The following is a 14,822-nucleotide window of genomic DNA, read 5'->3' as shown; positions in this document are numbered from 1 at the left end:
TTCACAGAGAGATCTAGCTTAGTGCTTGATTAAATAACTGGATACTATAGCCTAGCTAAGCTGACACACAAAACTAACCATCAGCAGGGACGGTGATAAGATTGATGGTATTTAGGGATATAAACTTATAAGTGGTAAATAAGCCAGAGAGCTATTTATTATTAAAATTATATTAATTCATGATATATTGAATACATGGTATATGAATATGAATATATTCAATATTGAATATATTGAATATTGACTATAATATAATTATATAGCCTGATAACTACAACAGCAATCAAACAAATATATCAAAGTCACAGACTGTATACCTTAAACTTACACAATGTTACATGTCAAATAGATTCAATAAAAAATAGAAACAAAAATGCCTAGCACACCACGTGAGAAAATCCTTAGAGGCATGTTAAGAATCCTATGGAAAAACCAACTGGCAAAAACAGAGATTTGGAAAAGAAAGAGAGGATAATGAAACTCAACAATTTACCCTATTTTCACTTTAGGAGTTTATTTTTGTCTAGGGCTAGAGGAAGACCTGGAAAAGGCAATGGCACCCCACTCCAGTACTCTTGCCTAGAAAATCCCATGGATGGAGGAGCCTGGTGGGCTGCAGTCCATGGGGTCGCTAAGAGTCGGGCACGACGGAGCGACTTCACTTTTACTTTTCACTTTCATGCATTGGAGAAGGACATGGCAACCCACTCCAGTATGCTTGCCTGGAGAATCCCAGGAACAGAGGAGCCTAGTGGGTTGCCGTCTCTGGGGTCGCACAGAGTCGGACACGACTGAAGCGACTTAGCAGCAGCAGCAGCAGAGGAAGACCATCAAATATGATGTTGTTGTTCAGTCACTTAGTCACATCCAAGTTTTTGAACGCCATGGACTGCAACACACCAGCCTTTGCTGTCCTTCACTCTCTCCTGGAGTTTGCCCAAATCTGATGTGAATAATTAAATATCATTGATAGTGATTTTTCCATTGTTGGAAGTTTATTCAATTTTCACAACAACATCATAAGGTAATTTTTATTATGTTTAACTCATTTTAGGCAAAGAGATGTAATTATTGCAAAGTCACACAGGTAGTTCTTGGCAGTGGTAGGATGCAAAGCCAGACAAGCCTTCAGAGTCCAGTTTCTTAACCACAAGAAAACTGCCTCTCAAGTGAAGACAAAATGATTGGGTTTTCAATACTTAGGTTGAGAGCCTCCAATTTTAATTTCTTTGTTTTATTCTATCTCTACTAGCTCAGTTTCAACTCTTAACAAATCTACTGTGCTGGTGATCATAACAGAGGCCGGTGTTGCAGCATCTGCTCTCTATGAAGAACATTTGTATGATCAGTGAACAATGTCTTTCATGAATAAGAAAGGCAAATTAGAGAATTACAGAATGCAAAAATGTTTAACGTTCCAGATCTTTCTATTTGACAAATGTTCCAACCTCAGTTTTATTTCCAAGGAATATCTTCATTCATTCACTCACTACTCCTGGTGTTTCCACACCACAGCTTCTGAGAAGGATTGATCCAAAACCTTCTTTGTCCAGTGCTGAGCCTCTGTTCTGAAAAACCTACCAACCAAACAACCAGTCAGAATAAATAAAGCCTTGAAGTTGTGCTCCACTACTACATTCCTGAATTTCTCTTGCCCAGTCTCTAGTGTTAGCTTGCCAAGGCTAGAAGAGCAAAACACTTGGAGAAGAAAATTTAATTTGAGAAAGGGAGGTCCCTAGCTAGCATTTGGGGAGAAGTGTGCACTTTCTCCTGTAGGGAATGTAGAATAATTATGTTTCTGTGCAAGGAAGTGCTATATTTCCCTTCTATTTCTTAATTATTATTCAATATATACCAATTAGAAAAAGTTCTGACCATTGGAATAGTTAACTAATTTTTAATTATATTTTTATTACATTTTAGTTTAAATCATCTGAGTACAAGGAGATCTCCTAGGTAACCCAATCCACTGTTGATGAAAGCCAAGCAGGAGTGCTTTCTGCACTGATTATCAGAGAGAAAAGGAATTATAGCAAAATGACATATGCATTACAAAGGAAGAGAAAGAGCTATTGAGAAAATAAAATTAACCAAATACATCTTTTCAAAGAAAATCTCTGAAGAATTCCTTTCTTCTCTTTGCCTTTGTGTTTGACCCCCTGAAAACTTTATATTTTCATAATAATATTGTTTTCTGGAAAGAAGGAAGATGTGTGTGTGTGTGTGTCTGTAATATATTATACATATATATGCATAACATATTATAATATATATAACATAAATATATATAGGTATTTCATATATTTATATTATTATATATAATATATAATATTATATATTTATATATATATGGCTGTCTGAGGAGGCCTTACAAATAGCTGTGAAAAGAAGACAAGTGAAAAGCAAAGGAGAAAAGGAAAGATATTCCCATTTGAATGCAGAGTTCCAAAGAATAGCAAGGAGAGATAAGAAAGCCTTCCTCAGCAATAAATGCAAAGAAATAGAGGAAAACAACAGAATGGGAAAGACTAGAGATCTCTTCAAGAAATAAGAGATACCAAGGGAACATTTCATGCAAAGATGGGCTTGATAAAGGACAGAAATAGTAGGGACCTAACAGAAGCAGAGATATTAAAAAGAGATGGCAAGAATAAACAAAAAACTGTACAAAAAAAATCTTCATGACTCAGATAATCACGATGGTGTGATCACTCACCTAGAGCCAGACATCCTGAAATGTGAGGTCAAGTGGACCTTAGAAAGCATCACTACAAACAAAGCTAGTAGAGGTGATGGAATTCCAGTTGAACTATTTCAAATCCTGAAAGATGATGCTGTGAAAGGGCTGCACTCAATATGTCAACAAATTTGGAAAATGCAGGAGTGGCCGCAGGACTGGAAAAGGTCAGTTTTCATTCCAATCCCAAAGAAAGGCAGTGCCAAAGAATGCTCAAACTCCGCACAATTGTACTCATCTCACACGTGAGTAAAGTAATGCTCAAAATTCTCCAAGCCAGGCTTCAGAAATATGTGAATCGTGAACTTCCAGATGTTCAAGCTGGTTTTAGGTAAGGCAGAGGAACCAGAGATCAAATTGCCAACATCCTCTGATCATAGAAAAAGCAAGAGAGTTCCAGAAAAACATCTATTTCTGCTTTACTGACTATGCCAAAGCCTTTGACTGTGTGGATCACAATAAACTGAGGAAAATTCTGAAAGATATGGGCATACCAGACCATCTGACCTGCCTCTTGAGAAACCTATAAGTAGCTCAGCAAGCAACAGTTAGAACTGGACAAGGAACAACAGTTGGTTCCAAATAGGAAAAGGAGTCCGTCAAGGCTGTATACTGTCACCCTGCTTATTTAAATTATATGCAGAGTACATCATGAGAAACGCTGGGCTGGAAGAAGCATAACCAGAATCAAGATTGCCAGGAGAAATGTCAATAACCTCAGATATGCAGATGACACCACCCTTATGGCAGAAAGTGAAGAGGAACTAAAAAGCCTCTTGATGAAAGTGAGAGAGGAGAGTGAAAAATTTGGCTTAAAGCTCAACATTCAGAAAACTAAGATCATTTCAACCAGTCCCATCACTTCATGGGAAATAGATGGGGAAACAGTAGAAACAGTGTCAGACTTTATTTTTTGGGCTCCAAAATCACTGCAGATGGTGATTGCAGCCATGAAATTAAAAGGCGCTTACTCCTTGAAAGGAAAGTTATGACCAACCTAGACAGCATATTAAAAAGCAGAGACATTATTTGCCAACAAAGGTCCATCTAGTCAAGGCTAAGGTTTTTCCAGTGACCATGTATGGATGTGAGAGTTGTACTATAAAGAAAGCTGAGCGCCAAAGAATTGATGCTTTTGAACTGTGGTACTGGAGAAGACTCTCGAGAGTCCCCTGGACTGCAAGGAGATCCAACCAGTCCATCCTAAAGGAGACCAGTCCTGGGTGTCCATTGGAAGGACTGATGCTGAGGCTGAAACTCCAATACTTTGGCTACCTCATGCAAAGAGTTGACTCATTGGAAAAGACCATGGTGCTGGGAGGGATTGGGGGCAGGAGGAGAAGGGGATGACAGAGGATGAGATGGCTGGATAGCATCACTGACTCGATACACATGAGTTTGGGTGAAGTCCAGGAATTGGTGATGGACAGGGAGGCCTGGCATTCTGCGGTTCATGAGGTCGCAAAGAGTTGGACACGACTGAGCGACTGAACTGAATGGAACTGAACTGATAGCTTGTGAGCTTCTCAGGTGCGTCTAGTGATAAAGAATCCACCTGCCATTGAAGGAGATGCAAGATACGTGGGTTTGACCTGGTTTGGGAAGATCTCCTGGAGAAGAAAATGGCAACCCATTCCAGTATACTTGTCTGAAAAATTCCATGAACAGAGGAGACTGATGTGCTACAGTCCATGGGTTGCAAAGAGTCAGATGCAACTGGGAGGCTGAGAATGCATGCATATATTCAATTCTATGTAGTATATATATAGTGAAATTGAACTTCCTAAATGATAATAAAATAAAAAATGATTCACCTGAAATTCAAATAGAGCTTTAAAGCTGTGTGTGTTTCTTAAGCTGAGAAGTAAGGCATTATTCTTTTCTTCTGAATTTTTTTAAGGCCACTGAGACTGAACACTTTAGTTTCTCATTTCAGCATTAAATGTACAATTGTGCATACATGTACTTCTAATTGAAATCAGTAACATTTGTTTTAAAGAACAACTTTCCAGAGAACAATTTTATAGGCTACTGTGATTAACCTTTGTTTCAAATGTAAAATTCAATTGTATAGTTTTTCTTTATTGTTTTTCTGCTAGAGGGAAACAGTGACATTCACTCTTTGTAGGCAGCACCTGTGAATTTTTCAACAACCACACTTACTAAAAGTGTCAAATTATATACACTTATCTACGTTATACTTAATTGTTTCAGGGGTATTAATGCACATCACTTTGTTCCATACTATTGTACACAACAGCAAGAAAACTGGGAGAGTAAGTCCCATGGAACATCCTTTGTGGAGGGCTCCATTTTTATTTAGTTCCACAAAATTGAGAAAGATGCTTTGCTTCTTCAAGCCTGAGTTACACCTTATGCAATGTTAGAGAATATAGTTTGCCTAGAAGTGTGTTAGAGTAAAATGACATTCATGTGATGCACTTAACATGGATTCCAGAACATAATAGTGATTCATATTTTCCTTTCTACCAACATAGCATAAAGATCTCTCAGCTTTGCTTAGCTTTCATCATTAATGGATTTAGGAATACTGTTTGGGCTAATACGGCTTTTAAAGAAGTGCATTAAAACTGTGTCTTAATTAACGAAAATACTAAAATTTTCCACTGAGGTTTCAGTTTTCCCTGAAGCTCAGGGCATCTGTTAAAAACCTACCCTTCATCTCATCTATCAATCAATAAATCAATTCAAACTCCTTTCCAGGAAAACGTAACAGGTTCAGGTTTCCTCTCATAAAAGAATTTCAGAATTAATTCATATACCTTCAAATCCCATTGTTTCAGCTTTATATGAGAAGAATTGAAATTGAGCAAGTATTATCCATGTGACAGAGCATACAGGTGTCACTTTTAGATAGAAAACATTTGTGATTCTGCTTAATTTTTACATCATGTTATACAGGGATAGTCATGTATGGATGTGAGAGTTGGACCATAAAGAATGCTGAACACCAAAGAAGTGATGCATTCAAACTATGATGCTGGAAAACCCTCTCTATTGTCCCTTGGACAGCAAGGAGATCAAACCAGTCAATCCTAAAGGAAATCAGTCCTGAATATTCATTGGAAGGACTAATGCTGAAGCTGAAGCTCCAATACTTCGGCCACCTGATGTGAAGAGCCAACTTATTAGAAAAGACCCTGATGCTAGAAAGATTGAAGGTAGGAGGAAAAGGGGATGACAGAGGATGAGATAGTTGGATGGCATCACTGACTCGATGGACATGAGTTTGAGCAAGCTCCAGGAGATGGTGAGGACAGGGAAGCTGTAGTATCCATGGGATCACAAAGAGTCATACACAACTGAGCGACTAAACAAAAACAGTATGTCTAGACTGTTAACTGAATATTACTCAGGTATAAGAAGGACTGACATTCTGAACAATGAACGTTCAAAACATTATAATTAAAGAACGTTATATATGAAGAGTTTTTAAACTGGGATGTGGAAAAATCCAATTTACTATTTAAAACATCCTGTTGGCTGCTCTATAAGGAATGAATTGGAGGAAGCAAGAGAAGTGGGGAGACTAGTTGTTGAGCTCTTGAGGCTGACCAAGTGAGAAAGGGTGTTTGTTTAGACTTGAAAGCTGACAATGAAGAAAGGCAGAAGCTGACACATTAGAAAGATGTTTAGAAATAGAATTATCAGGTACTGTGCTTCATTGTATTTAGGGAGTGAGATGGAGAGAGAAATCAATGCAGACACACAGGTGTGGGATGAAGCTATGTTACCAACTACAACATGCAAGACTATAGAAGAAACAGACTTCAGGGAGAAAAATTAGTAGCTAAAATGTGATTATGTTGAATATCATGTGTCAGTGAGTATGTAGCCCAACTAGAACTCTCTGATAATGGAAACAGAAGATAAAATGTATATATCCACTTTGGAAAACTGTTGAGCAGTATCTTAAAAAACATGCACATAAAATACACTCCAGTAATTAGAATATACTTAGAATCCTGAGTATATACTCAATAGCAATGAATACATACATTCACCAAAAATTATATATATGTATATGTATATATAAATGTATTGCAATGCTATTCATAGTCTTCCAGAACTGGAAGCTACCAAAATACCTGTTTCCAGATAAATGGATAAATTAATTGTGGGAGCAGATTATAGTTCCTGACAGACACAGAAACTGAAAAACTGTGAAAGGAAGAAACTTCTCTATTGCACAGCAAGTAAATGGTAAAGCTGACTTCAAACCTGTCACTATGTCAAAATATTTTATTTTACTCACTACATTTCAGAGAATGATCACTCCCCTTTTTATGTATGCTTCCTGCTGACTAACAGATAGAAAACTGAAGCCAGAAGAGGAGTCAGAGGCCTGTAGCTAAAACTTGATATGATCACGGCAAAGGTTTTTGGATTACTCAAAAATGATCATATTAGGAAGCTCCAAATGACACCAGTTCATCACTAAGAATTTCCCCATGGCACCTGTGCCATAAAACAGCAATGAAATTGTCATTATCAAATTAAAGAATATTTCACACAGCATAATATTCCTGTTATATCAGAGTAGCTGTCAACTGTTAAACCATGCTGAACGCTGTGGAAAGAACTCAAAACTCTCACTATTTACCCCTGTCAGCTGAATGGTTGAAATGAAAACACGTATATTTAGGAAAACTGAAAGCATTGTGCCTTCTTATGGGCTTTAGCATTCTTCTGAAAACAAGAAACTAATCAAAAATACTAGAACAGTTCTAAAGAATTCATTAAGAATTTTGAAAAGGTTCTATTAAGAAACAGAATGTCCATCAGCAGATGAATGGATAAGAAAGCTGTGGTACATATACACAATGGAGTATTACTCAGCCATTAAAAAGAATACATTTGAATCAGTTCTAATGAGGTGGATGAAACTGGAGCCTATTATACAGAGTGAAGTAAGCCAGAAAGAAAAACACCAATACAGTATACTAACGCATATATATGGAATTTAGAAAGATGGTAACAATAACCCTGTATACGAGACAGCAAAAGAGACACTGATGTATAGAATAGTCTTATGGACTCTGTGGGAGAGGGAGAGGGTGGGAAGATTTGGGAGAATGACATTGAAACATGTAAAATATCATGTATGAAACGAGTTGCCAGTCCAGGTTTGATGCACGATACTGGATGCTTGGGGCTGGTGCACTGGGACGACCCAGAGGGATGGTATGGGGAGGGAGGGGGAGGGAGGAGGGTTCAGGATGGGGAACACATGTATACCTGTGACGGATTCATTTCAATATTTGGCAAAACCAATACAATATTGTAAAGTTTAAAAAAAAAAAGAAAGAAACAGAATGTGTAGCACAGGGAACTCTACTCGATATTCTGTAATGATCTAAATGGGAAAAGAATCAGAAAACAAAAACATATATATGTATATGTATGGCTGAATCACATTGCTGTACACCTGAATCCAGCACAACATTTTGAGTCAACTATTCTCCAATATAAAGTAAACATTTAAGAATTACATATACTTTGGGGAAAAAAAGAAATAGAACATAATGGCATTTACACATCCCATCAGGTCACCTCAACCCACGAATATAGTTGGATGTTCCCACATCATCCTAGTGGAGAGTGGTGGGCTACTAACACTGCATTGGAACTATTTGCTAGCTAGTCTAGGGTTCAGCAGGACTTCCCAAGTGATGCTAGTGGTAAAGAACAGGCCTGCCAATGCAGAAGACATAGAGAATCCAGTTAGATCCCTGGATGGGGAAGATCCCCTGAAGGAGAATGTGGCAACCCACTCCAGTATTCTTGCCTGGAGGATCCCATGAACAAAGGAGCCTGGCTGGCTACAGTCCATGGGGTCCTAAAGAGTTGGACACTGCTTAAGTGACTTCACAAGCATGCTAGGGTTCAGCAGTATTGGCTACAAGCAGAACATTGAGATAGCCAAGCAGCAGCCTCCTTCCATTTTCTTTAGTCTTCCCCGGGAAACTGCCAGATTTTCTGCAAACAGACTTCTTATTTTTTTTTGTTTATTTTGGCTGTGCTGGGCCTCTGTTGCTGTGCGCTGGCTTCTCTAGCTGCCATGTAGGCTTAGTTCTCCCACAATGTGAGATCTAAGCTCCCCAACCAGGGATCAAACCCATGTCCCCTGCATTGCAAGGTGGATTCTTAACCACTGTACACTAGGGAAGGACTACAACAGACTTCTTTCACTTAAGTCTGTTCAGCCTCCCATTGCCCTGCCTGCCCTCTCACAAGATTGAGTTTCTTTGACTGTAATATTTTCTACCCACTCCTGTATTCTTGGGCTTCCCTTGTGGCTCATCTGGTAAAGAATCCACCTGCAATGCAAGAGACCTGGGTTCGATCCCTGGGTTGGGAAGATCCCCTGGAGAAGGGCAAGGCTACCCACTCCAGTATTCTGGCCTGGAGAACTTCATGGACTGTATAGTCCATGGGGTCACAAAGAGTCAGACCGACTGAGCGACCTTTACTTTCAGAGCAGAATTTGGCTCTCTCACTAGAGGTTGTGTGTAGTAGGTATATAGAAAAGATACAATCTCAATCTCTGTCTCTCACATTTGGAGCTTCCTCCTTCATCTTGCCTGAGTCAGGCTTCCCCCTGCCCTGTCTTGGCCATGCCTCTGAGATGTCAGTGTACTTTACACCTAACACTTCCCAGTAGTTTAGGATGGTTGAAGAAATGAGACTATCCATATTTCTTTATATATCCATATTCTTTCATATATATATTTATTTTTTCCCTTTTTCCCTTTGCGTATTTTTATTTAGCATTTCATTTTGGGCACGATAGAGTATGTTTGTTTCCTAGGGCTGTTGTAACAAATTACCAGAAACTGGGTGGCGTAAAGCACTATACATGTATTCTCTCATAGTTCTGGAGGCCAGAAGTTTGAAGAAGTCAATGTGTCAGCAGGATTGTGCTCCCTCCCAAGATTTTCACTCTGGAAAGAATTCCATGCCTGTCCTCTGGTGGCTGTGGGCAGTCCTCATCACTTCTGAGCCTTGCTTCATCACTTCAGTCTCTGTTTCTCTTCTCACAGTGTCACCTTTTCTTCTGTACATTCTCCTTTTCTCTAACTGTAAGGACATTTGCCATTATCTAGGGTCTGCCTAGCAATCGAAGATGATCACATCTCTAGATTTTTAATTTAATTCCATCTGCAACACCTCTTTCCACATAAGCTAATATTCATAACTGTCAAGGATTTTAACATAGGTATGCCTTTTTTATAGTTTTCTTTTCTTTCTAATAGGCTTCCCAGGTGACGCTAGTGGTAAAGAACCAGCCTGCCAATGCAGGAGACTTAAGAGATGCAGATTTGATTTGTGGGTCGGGAAAATGGGCATGGCAGCCCACTCCAGTATTCTTGCCTGATGAATCCCATGGACAGAGGAGCTCGGTGGGCTACAGTCCACAGGGTCACAAAGAGTCTTATATAACTGAAGAGACTTAGCATGCGTGCATATCTTTTGTAGAGGTTATCATCAAACCTACAGTATGGTAAGAACAAGAAGAGGCATGTGACAGAGTGTAATGCAAGCTCTTTCCACACCAACTCCTGTTTTTTTTAAGTCCTGGTTTGTATTTGTCTTTCCTGGGCTCAAGCAGTGTGCAATATTTTCCCACTGTTTTTATTTATTTTTAATTTATTTGACTGCACCGGGTCTTAGTTGTAGCATGCAACATCTTTGTTGCCATGTGCAGAATCTTTAGTTGTGTTACGCAGGGTCCAGTTTCCTGAACAGAGATCAAACCTGGGACCCCAGCATCAGGAGCACAGTCTTAGCCACTGGACCGCCAGAGAAATCTCAATATTTTCCACTCTTTTCAGCAAAGGTTCCACTTTATCTATGGCTAAACTAAGGCCTGAGACATGCAGGTTTCTTTCAAGATTCTACATTATATCAAAACATACATATTCAAGCAAGTTTATTTTTAGAAGGTACTTTTCAAAGTTCAAAGTTCTTTAGAAAACTACAGCATACTAAAAATGAGATACAATCTGTTTTCATTCTTCTGGATTTCCCTTCTAGATATTTTGCCTGATTATCAGCACTCATAATGTAGGATCAGATCCCAAGACTTATCCAGATCTATAGCTAATATTATTTTCTCTGACCTGGAAAAGAGCTTTGCTACTAATTGGATGACAAGGGTAAAAAGTGTATAAACACAAAGATCGAGGGAAGACCTGACCTCAAATATATTATGACCTTTGATCTTTGGCCACCTCATTGATTTGTAAATAATTACAGGCTTTATTTAACTATTCTTTTTTTTTCATAGACTCTTGGAAATTTTTTTTCCTGACCTTTTCTGTGGAAAAAATTTCCGTGATAAGAACTATAGTTTTATCATTTCAGCCACATTGATAATGGTCTTAAACTTATCAGAAACAGTTACTTTAATTTTCTTCTGAAAGCAAGTGACTGCTGAGCATGCCTCATGCTGCTGCTGCTAAGTCTCTTCAGTCGTGTCTGACTGCGCGACCCCATAGACGGCAGCCCACCAGGCTTCCCCGTCCCTGGGATTCTCCAGGCAAGAACACTGGAGTGGGTTGCCATTTCTTTCTCCAATGCATGGAAGTGAAAAGTGAAAGTGAAGTCGCTGAGTCGTGTCCGACTCTAGCGACCCCATGGACTGCAGCCCACCAGGCTCCTCCGTCCACGAGATTTTCCAGGCAAGAGTACTGGAGTGGGGTGCCATTGCCTTCTCCAGAGCATGCCTCATACAGCTGATTAATAATGGTAATTGTAACAATTGGGGATTGAAAATGGGAGTTTACAAAATTACTGAGAGAACCCCTCCTGTGTGTATTTGGGCAGGTACATTGTTACTTTGTTTGTATTCTTCCCTATTCTACCAGCTGCATAATTTTCTCCTGGAGATAGAAAATGAGCTAGGATGTGACATCTTCTGAGTCCCATGACTGTCCAACCAAAAATTGTCATAAAAATAGATTAATGGTCCACCATTTTTCCCAGAATGAAATATTTGTCACAAGAATAAATGTGTACTTTTTCTTCCTCCACTTTGTGTTCTCATTATAGCCATTATCAAAGGAAATTATTATGTATTATTATTTTTTAGAAAAATGTTCTGTTCTCAGTATAAAATCTGCCATTAGAGTGATGAAAAAGTACAACAATAATATTTTTTAATAAAATTCTCTGAAAATTGTTCTCATGACCGAATTTAAAAGAACATACAAAAATAGTCCTATTACCTTGGTAAAAGGTAGAATATATTGTTTTTTTTTTTAAGAGTTCATTTTCACAATTAATTATATTCTGAGTTTTTCTTTAGATTTCTGCTGTATTTTTGTTTAGATTCTTTTGATCTAGACAGGCTGCTGGCCTGTCACACATCATACTTATTAATTGAGTGGTTTGAGGAGGGGGATTCATATTGAAGATGTTGTGCATTTTTGATGACTCCAGGAAGCAATTTAAGCAGTTGTGCTTCTTTCATGGCAACATGTAGAAGGAAGAGCTTTTGCCGTTTATTTTCTTTGTTCCTTATAGTAACTAACAGGGTATGCAGGTGTTCAGAAATTTGCTAACATTGAATCTGAGAACAGAACAGAATACATTCATTTAAGTAAAGATAGAATAGGGCCTCACTTGAGATTTCTGTTACAGTCATAAGATAAAATCTTAGCCATTTTGGCATTATGTAACTATACCAACTTAGACAGCATATTAAAAAGCAGAGACATTACTTTATCAACAAAGGTCCGTCTAGTCAAGGCTATGGTTTTTCCAGTGGTCATGTATGGATGTGAGAGTTGGACTGTGAATAAAGCTGAGCGCCAAAGAATTGGTGCTTTTGAACTGTGGTGTTGGAGAAGACTCTTGAGAGTCCCTTGGACTTCAAGGAGATCCAACCAGTCCATCCTAAGGGAGATCAGTCCTGGGTGTTCATTGGAAGAACTGATGCTAAAGCTGAAACTCCAATACTTTGGCCACCTGATGCAAAGAGCTGACTCATTGGAAAATACCCTGATGCTGGGAAAGATTGAGGGAAGGAGGAGAAGGGGACGACAGAGGATGAGATGGTTGGATGGCATCACTGACTCAATGGACATGGGTTTGGGTGGACTCTGGGAGTTGATGATGGACAGGGAGGCCTGGCGTGCTGTGGTTCATGGGGTCGCAAAGAGTCAGACATGACTGAGAGACTGAACTGACCTGAACAATCCTAGATGATGATATTATCTTAAGAAAACACAAAGTCTTTGTCCCCAAATCAAAATGGGATAAACATGATATCAGTCTCTTGTAAAATAAAAATAACATGTGAAAAATAAAAACAATATGGGGACTATATTTTGTAATGTTTTCTAAATAGATAAGTGTGCATCTTTGTTCTTACTATAATAATTTAAATTAAACAGTTATGTTATTTAGACTTGTGGTAGCTGAATTTTTTAATTTAAATTAAAAAATTAGGCTATTTAGGCTTGGGGGAGGAATGGACTGGGAGTTTGGGGTTAGCAGATGCAAACTATTACATATAGAATGGATAAACAACAAGGCCCTACTGTATAGCACAGGGAACTATCTTGAGATAAACCATAATGGAAAGGAATATTTTAAAATATATATATATATTATATAAAATGTATATAATATACATATATATATAAAAAACTAAATCACTGCTATGAAATTAACAGAATATTGTAAATAAACTATGCTTCAATAAAAAATTAACAGTCATGTTATTTAAATATCATTAAAAGGCCTTTAATTCTCTCTAAGAGAACTGAATGTTCCATCTCCTCACTCATACAATGCCATCCCAGTTTGGTTAAAATATTGAATATTTATTCTAAGCTTTATTTCAATTTTCAACTAGATTTGAAGTCCTCAGTGGCATCAGTTCTGCCTTTCCCCTCCGTGTTTCTCTTCAGCACATTTCTGGGAGGAATGCCCTGCCCACACGTTGGCTGCCCCATTAAGCAACATCTGTTGTAGTTGTTCATCTTTGCAGCAGAACTTGGCACTTCTCCAATGCTTTAATAAAACAAAAACTGTTTTTTCCTCCCCCAAATCATCAGAGTACCATCTAATATTTACTGAAAACTTACTGAACATGCTATCCAGAATGTATTTATATCCACACCACCATCAACTCCAGGAGTCCTTCATATGATTCTCTAAGTCCCTATTCAGTCCCATCAACCAGAGACTTCTCTCTCCACCCCCAGATTCCTTGACACTGCTCAGATTTCTAGCTTTCTCCTTCTTTTCTTTATTGAGTTAGATGAGTATCTCCTTCTGCTATAAAATACTTGCACTTTGTGTGTCAACAGTTCTCAAAGCCATTTTCCCTTTGATTAAAAAAAAAGGATGAATTGTTTGGGAGATAACATTTTCTCCCAGTGTTACAAATACACAGTGTGTATTTTGAAAAAGAAGGAGAACCATAATGTTCCAACAGATGTCCTAAGAATCAGAACATTTTAAAAATTCTGGCTTTATCACTTACTTTTAAAATATTTGGTAAATGATTTATCTTGGCTAAATCTTAGTATGAGACATATCTTACATTTCTTGTAGGATTTAACAATGATATTTGAAAAGCACTATGGATATATTTATATATTGATATATGGATATATCAATAACCTCAGATATGCAGATGATACCACCTTTATGGCAGAAAGTGAAGAGGAACTAAAAAGCTTCTTGATGAAAGTGAAAGAGGAGAGTGAAAAAGTTGGCTTAAAGCTCAACATTCAGGAAACTAAGATCATGGCATCTGGTCCCATCACTTCATGGGAAATAGATAGGGAAACAGTGGAAACAGGGTAAGACTTTATTTTTGGGGGCCCCAAAATCACTGCAGATGGTGATTTCAGCCATGAAATTAAAAGACGCTTACTCCTTGGAAGGAAAGTTATGACCAACCTGGATAGCATATTAAAAAGCAGAGATATTACTTTGCCAACAAAGGTCCATCTAGTCAAGGCTATGGATGTGAGAGTTGGACTGTGAAGAAAGCTGAGCACCAAAGAATTGATACCTTTGAACTCTGGTGTTGGAGAAGACTCTT

The sequence above is a fragment of the Bos indicus genome, chromosome 2 (genome assembly GCF_029378745.1).
Source record: "Bos indicus isolate NIAB-ARS_2022 breed Sahiwal x Tharparkar chromosome 2, NIAB-ARS_B.indTharparkar_mat_pri_1.0, whole genome shotgun sequence".
Classification (NCBI taxonomy): domain Eukaryota; kingdom Metazoa; phylum Chordata; class Mammalia; order Artiodactyla; family Bovidae; genus Bos; species Bos indicus.
Note: the sequence above shows the minus strand (reverse complement) of the source record.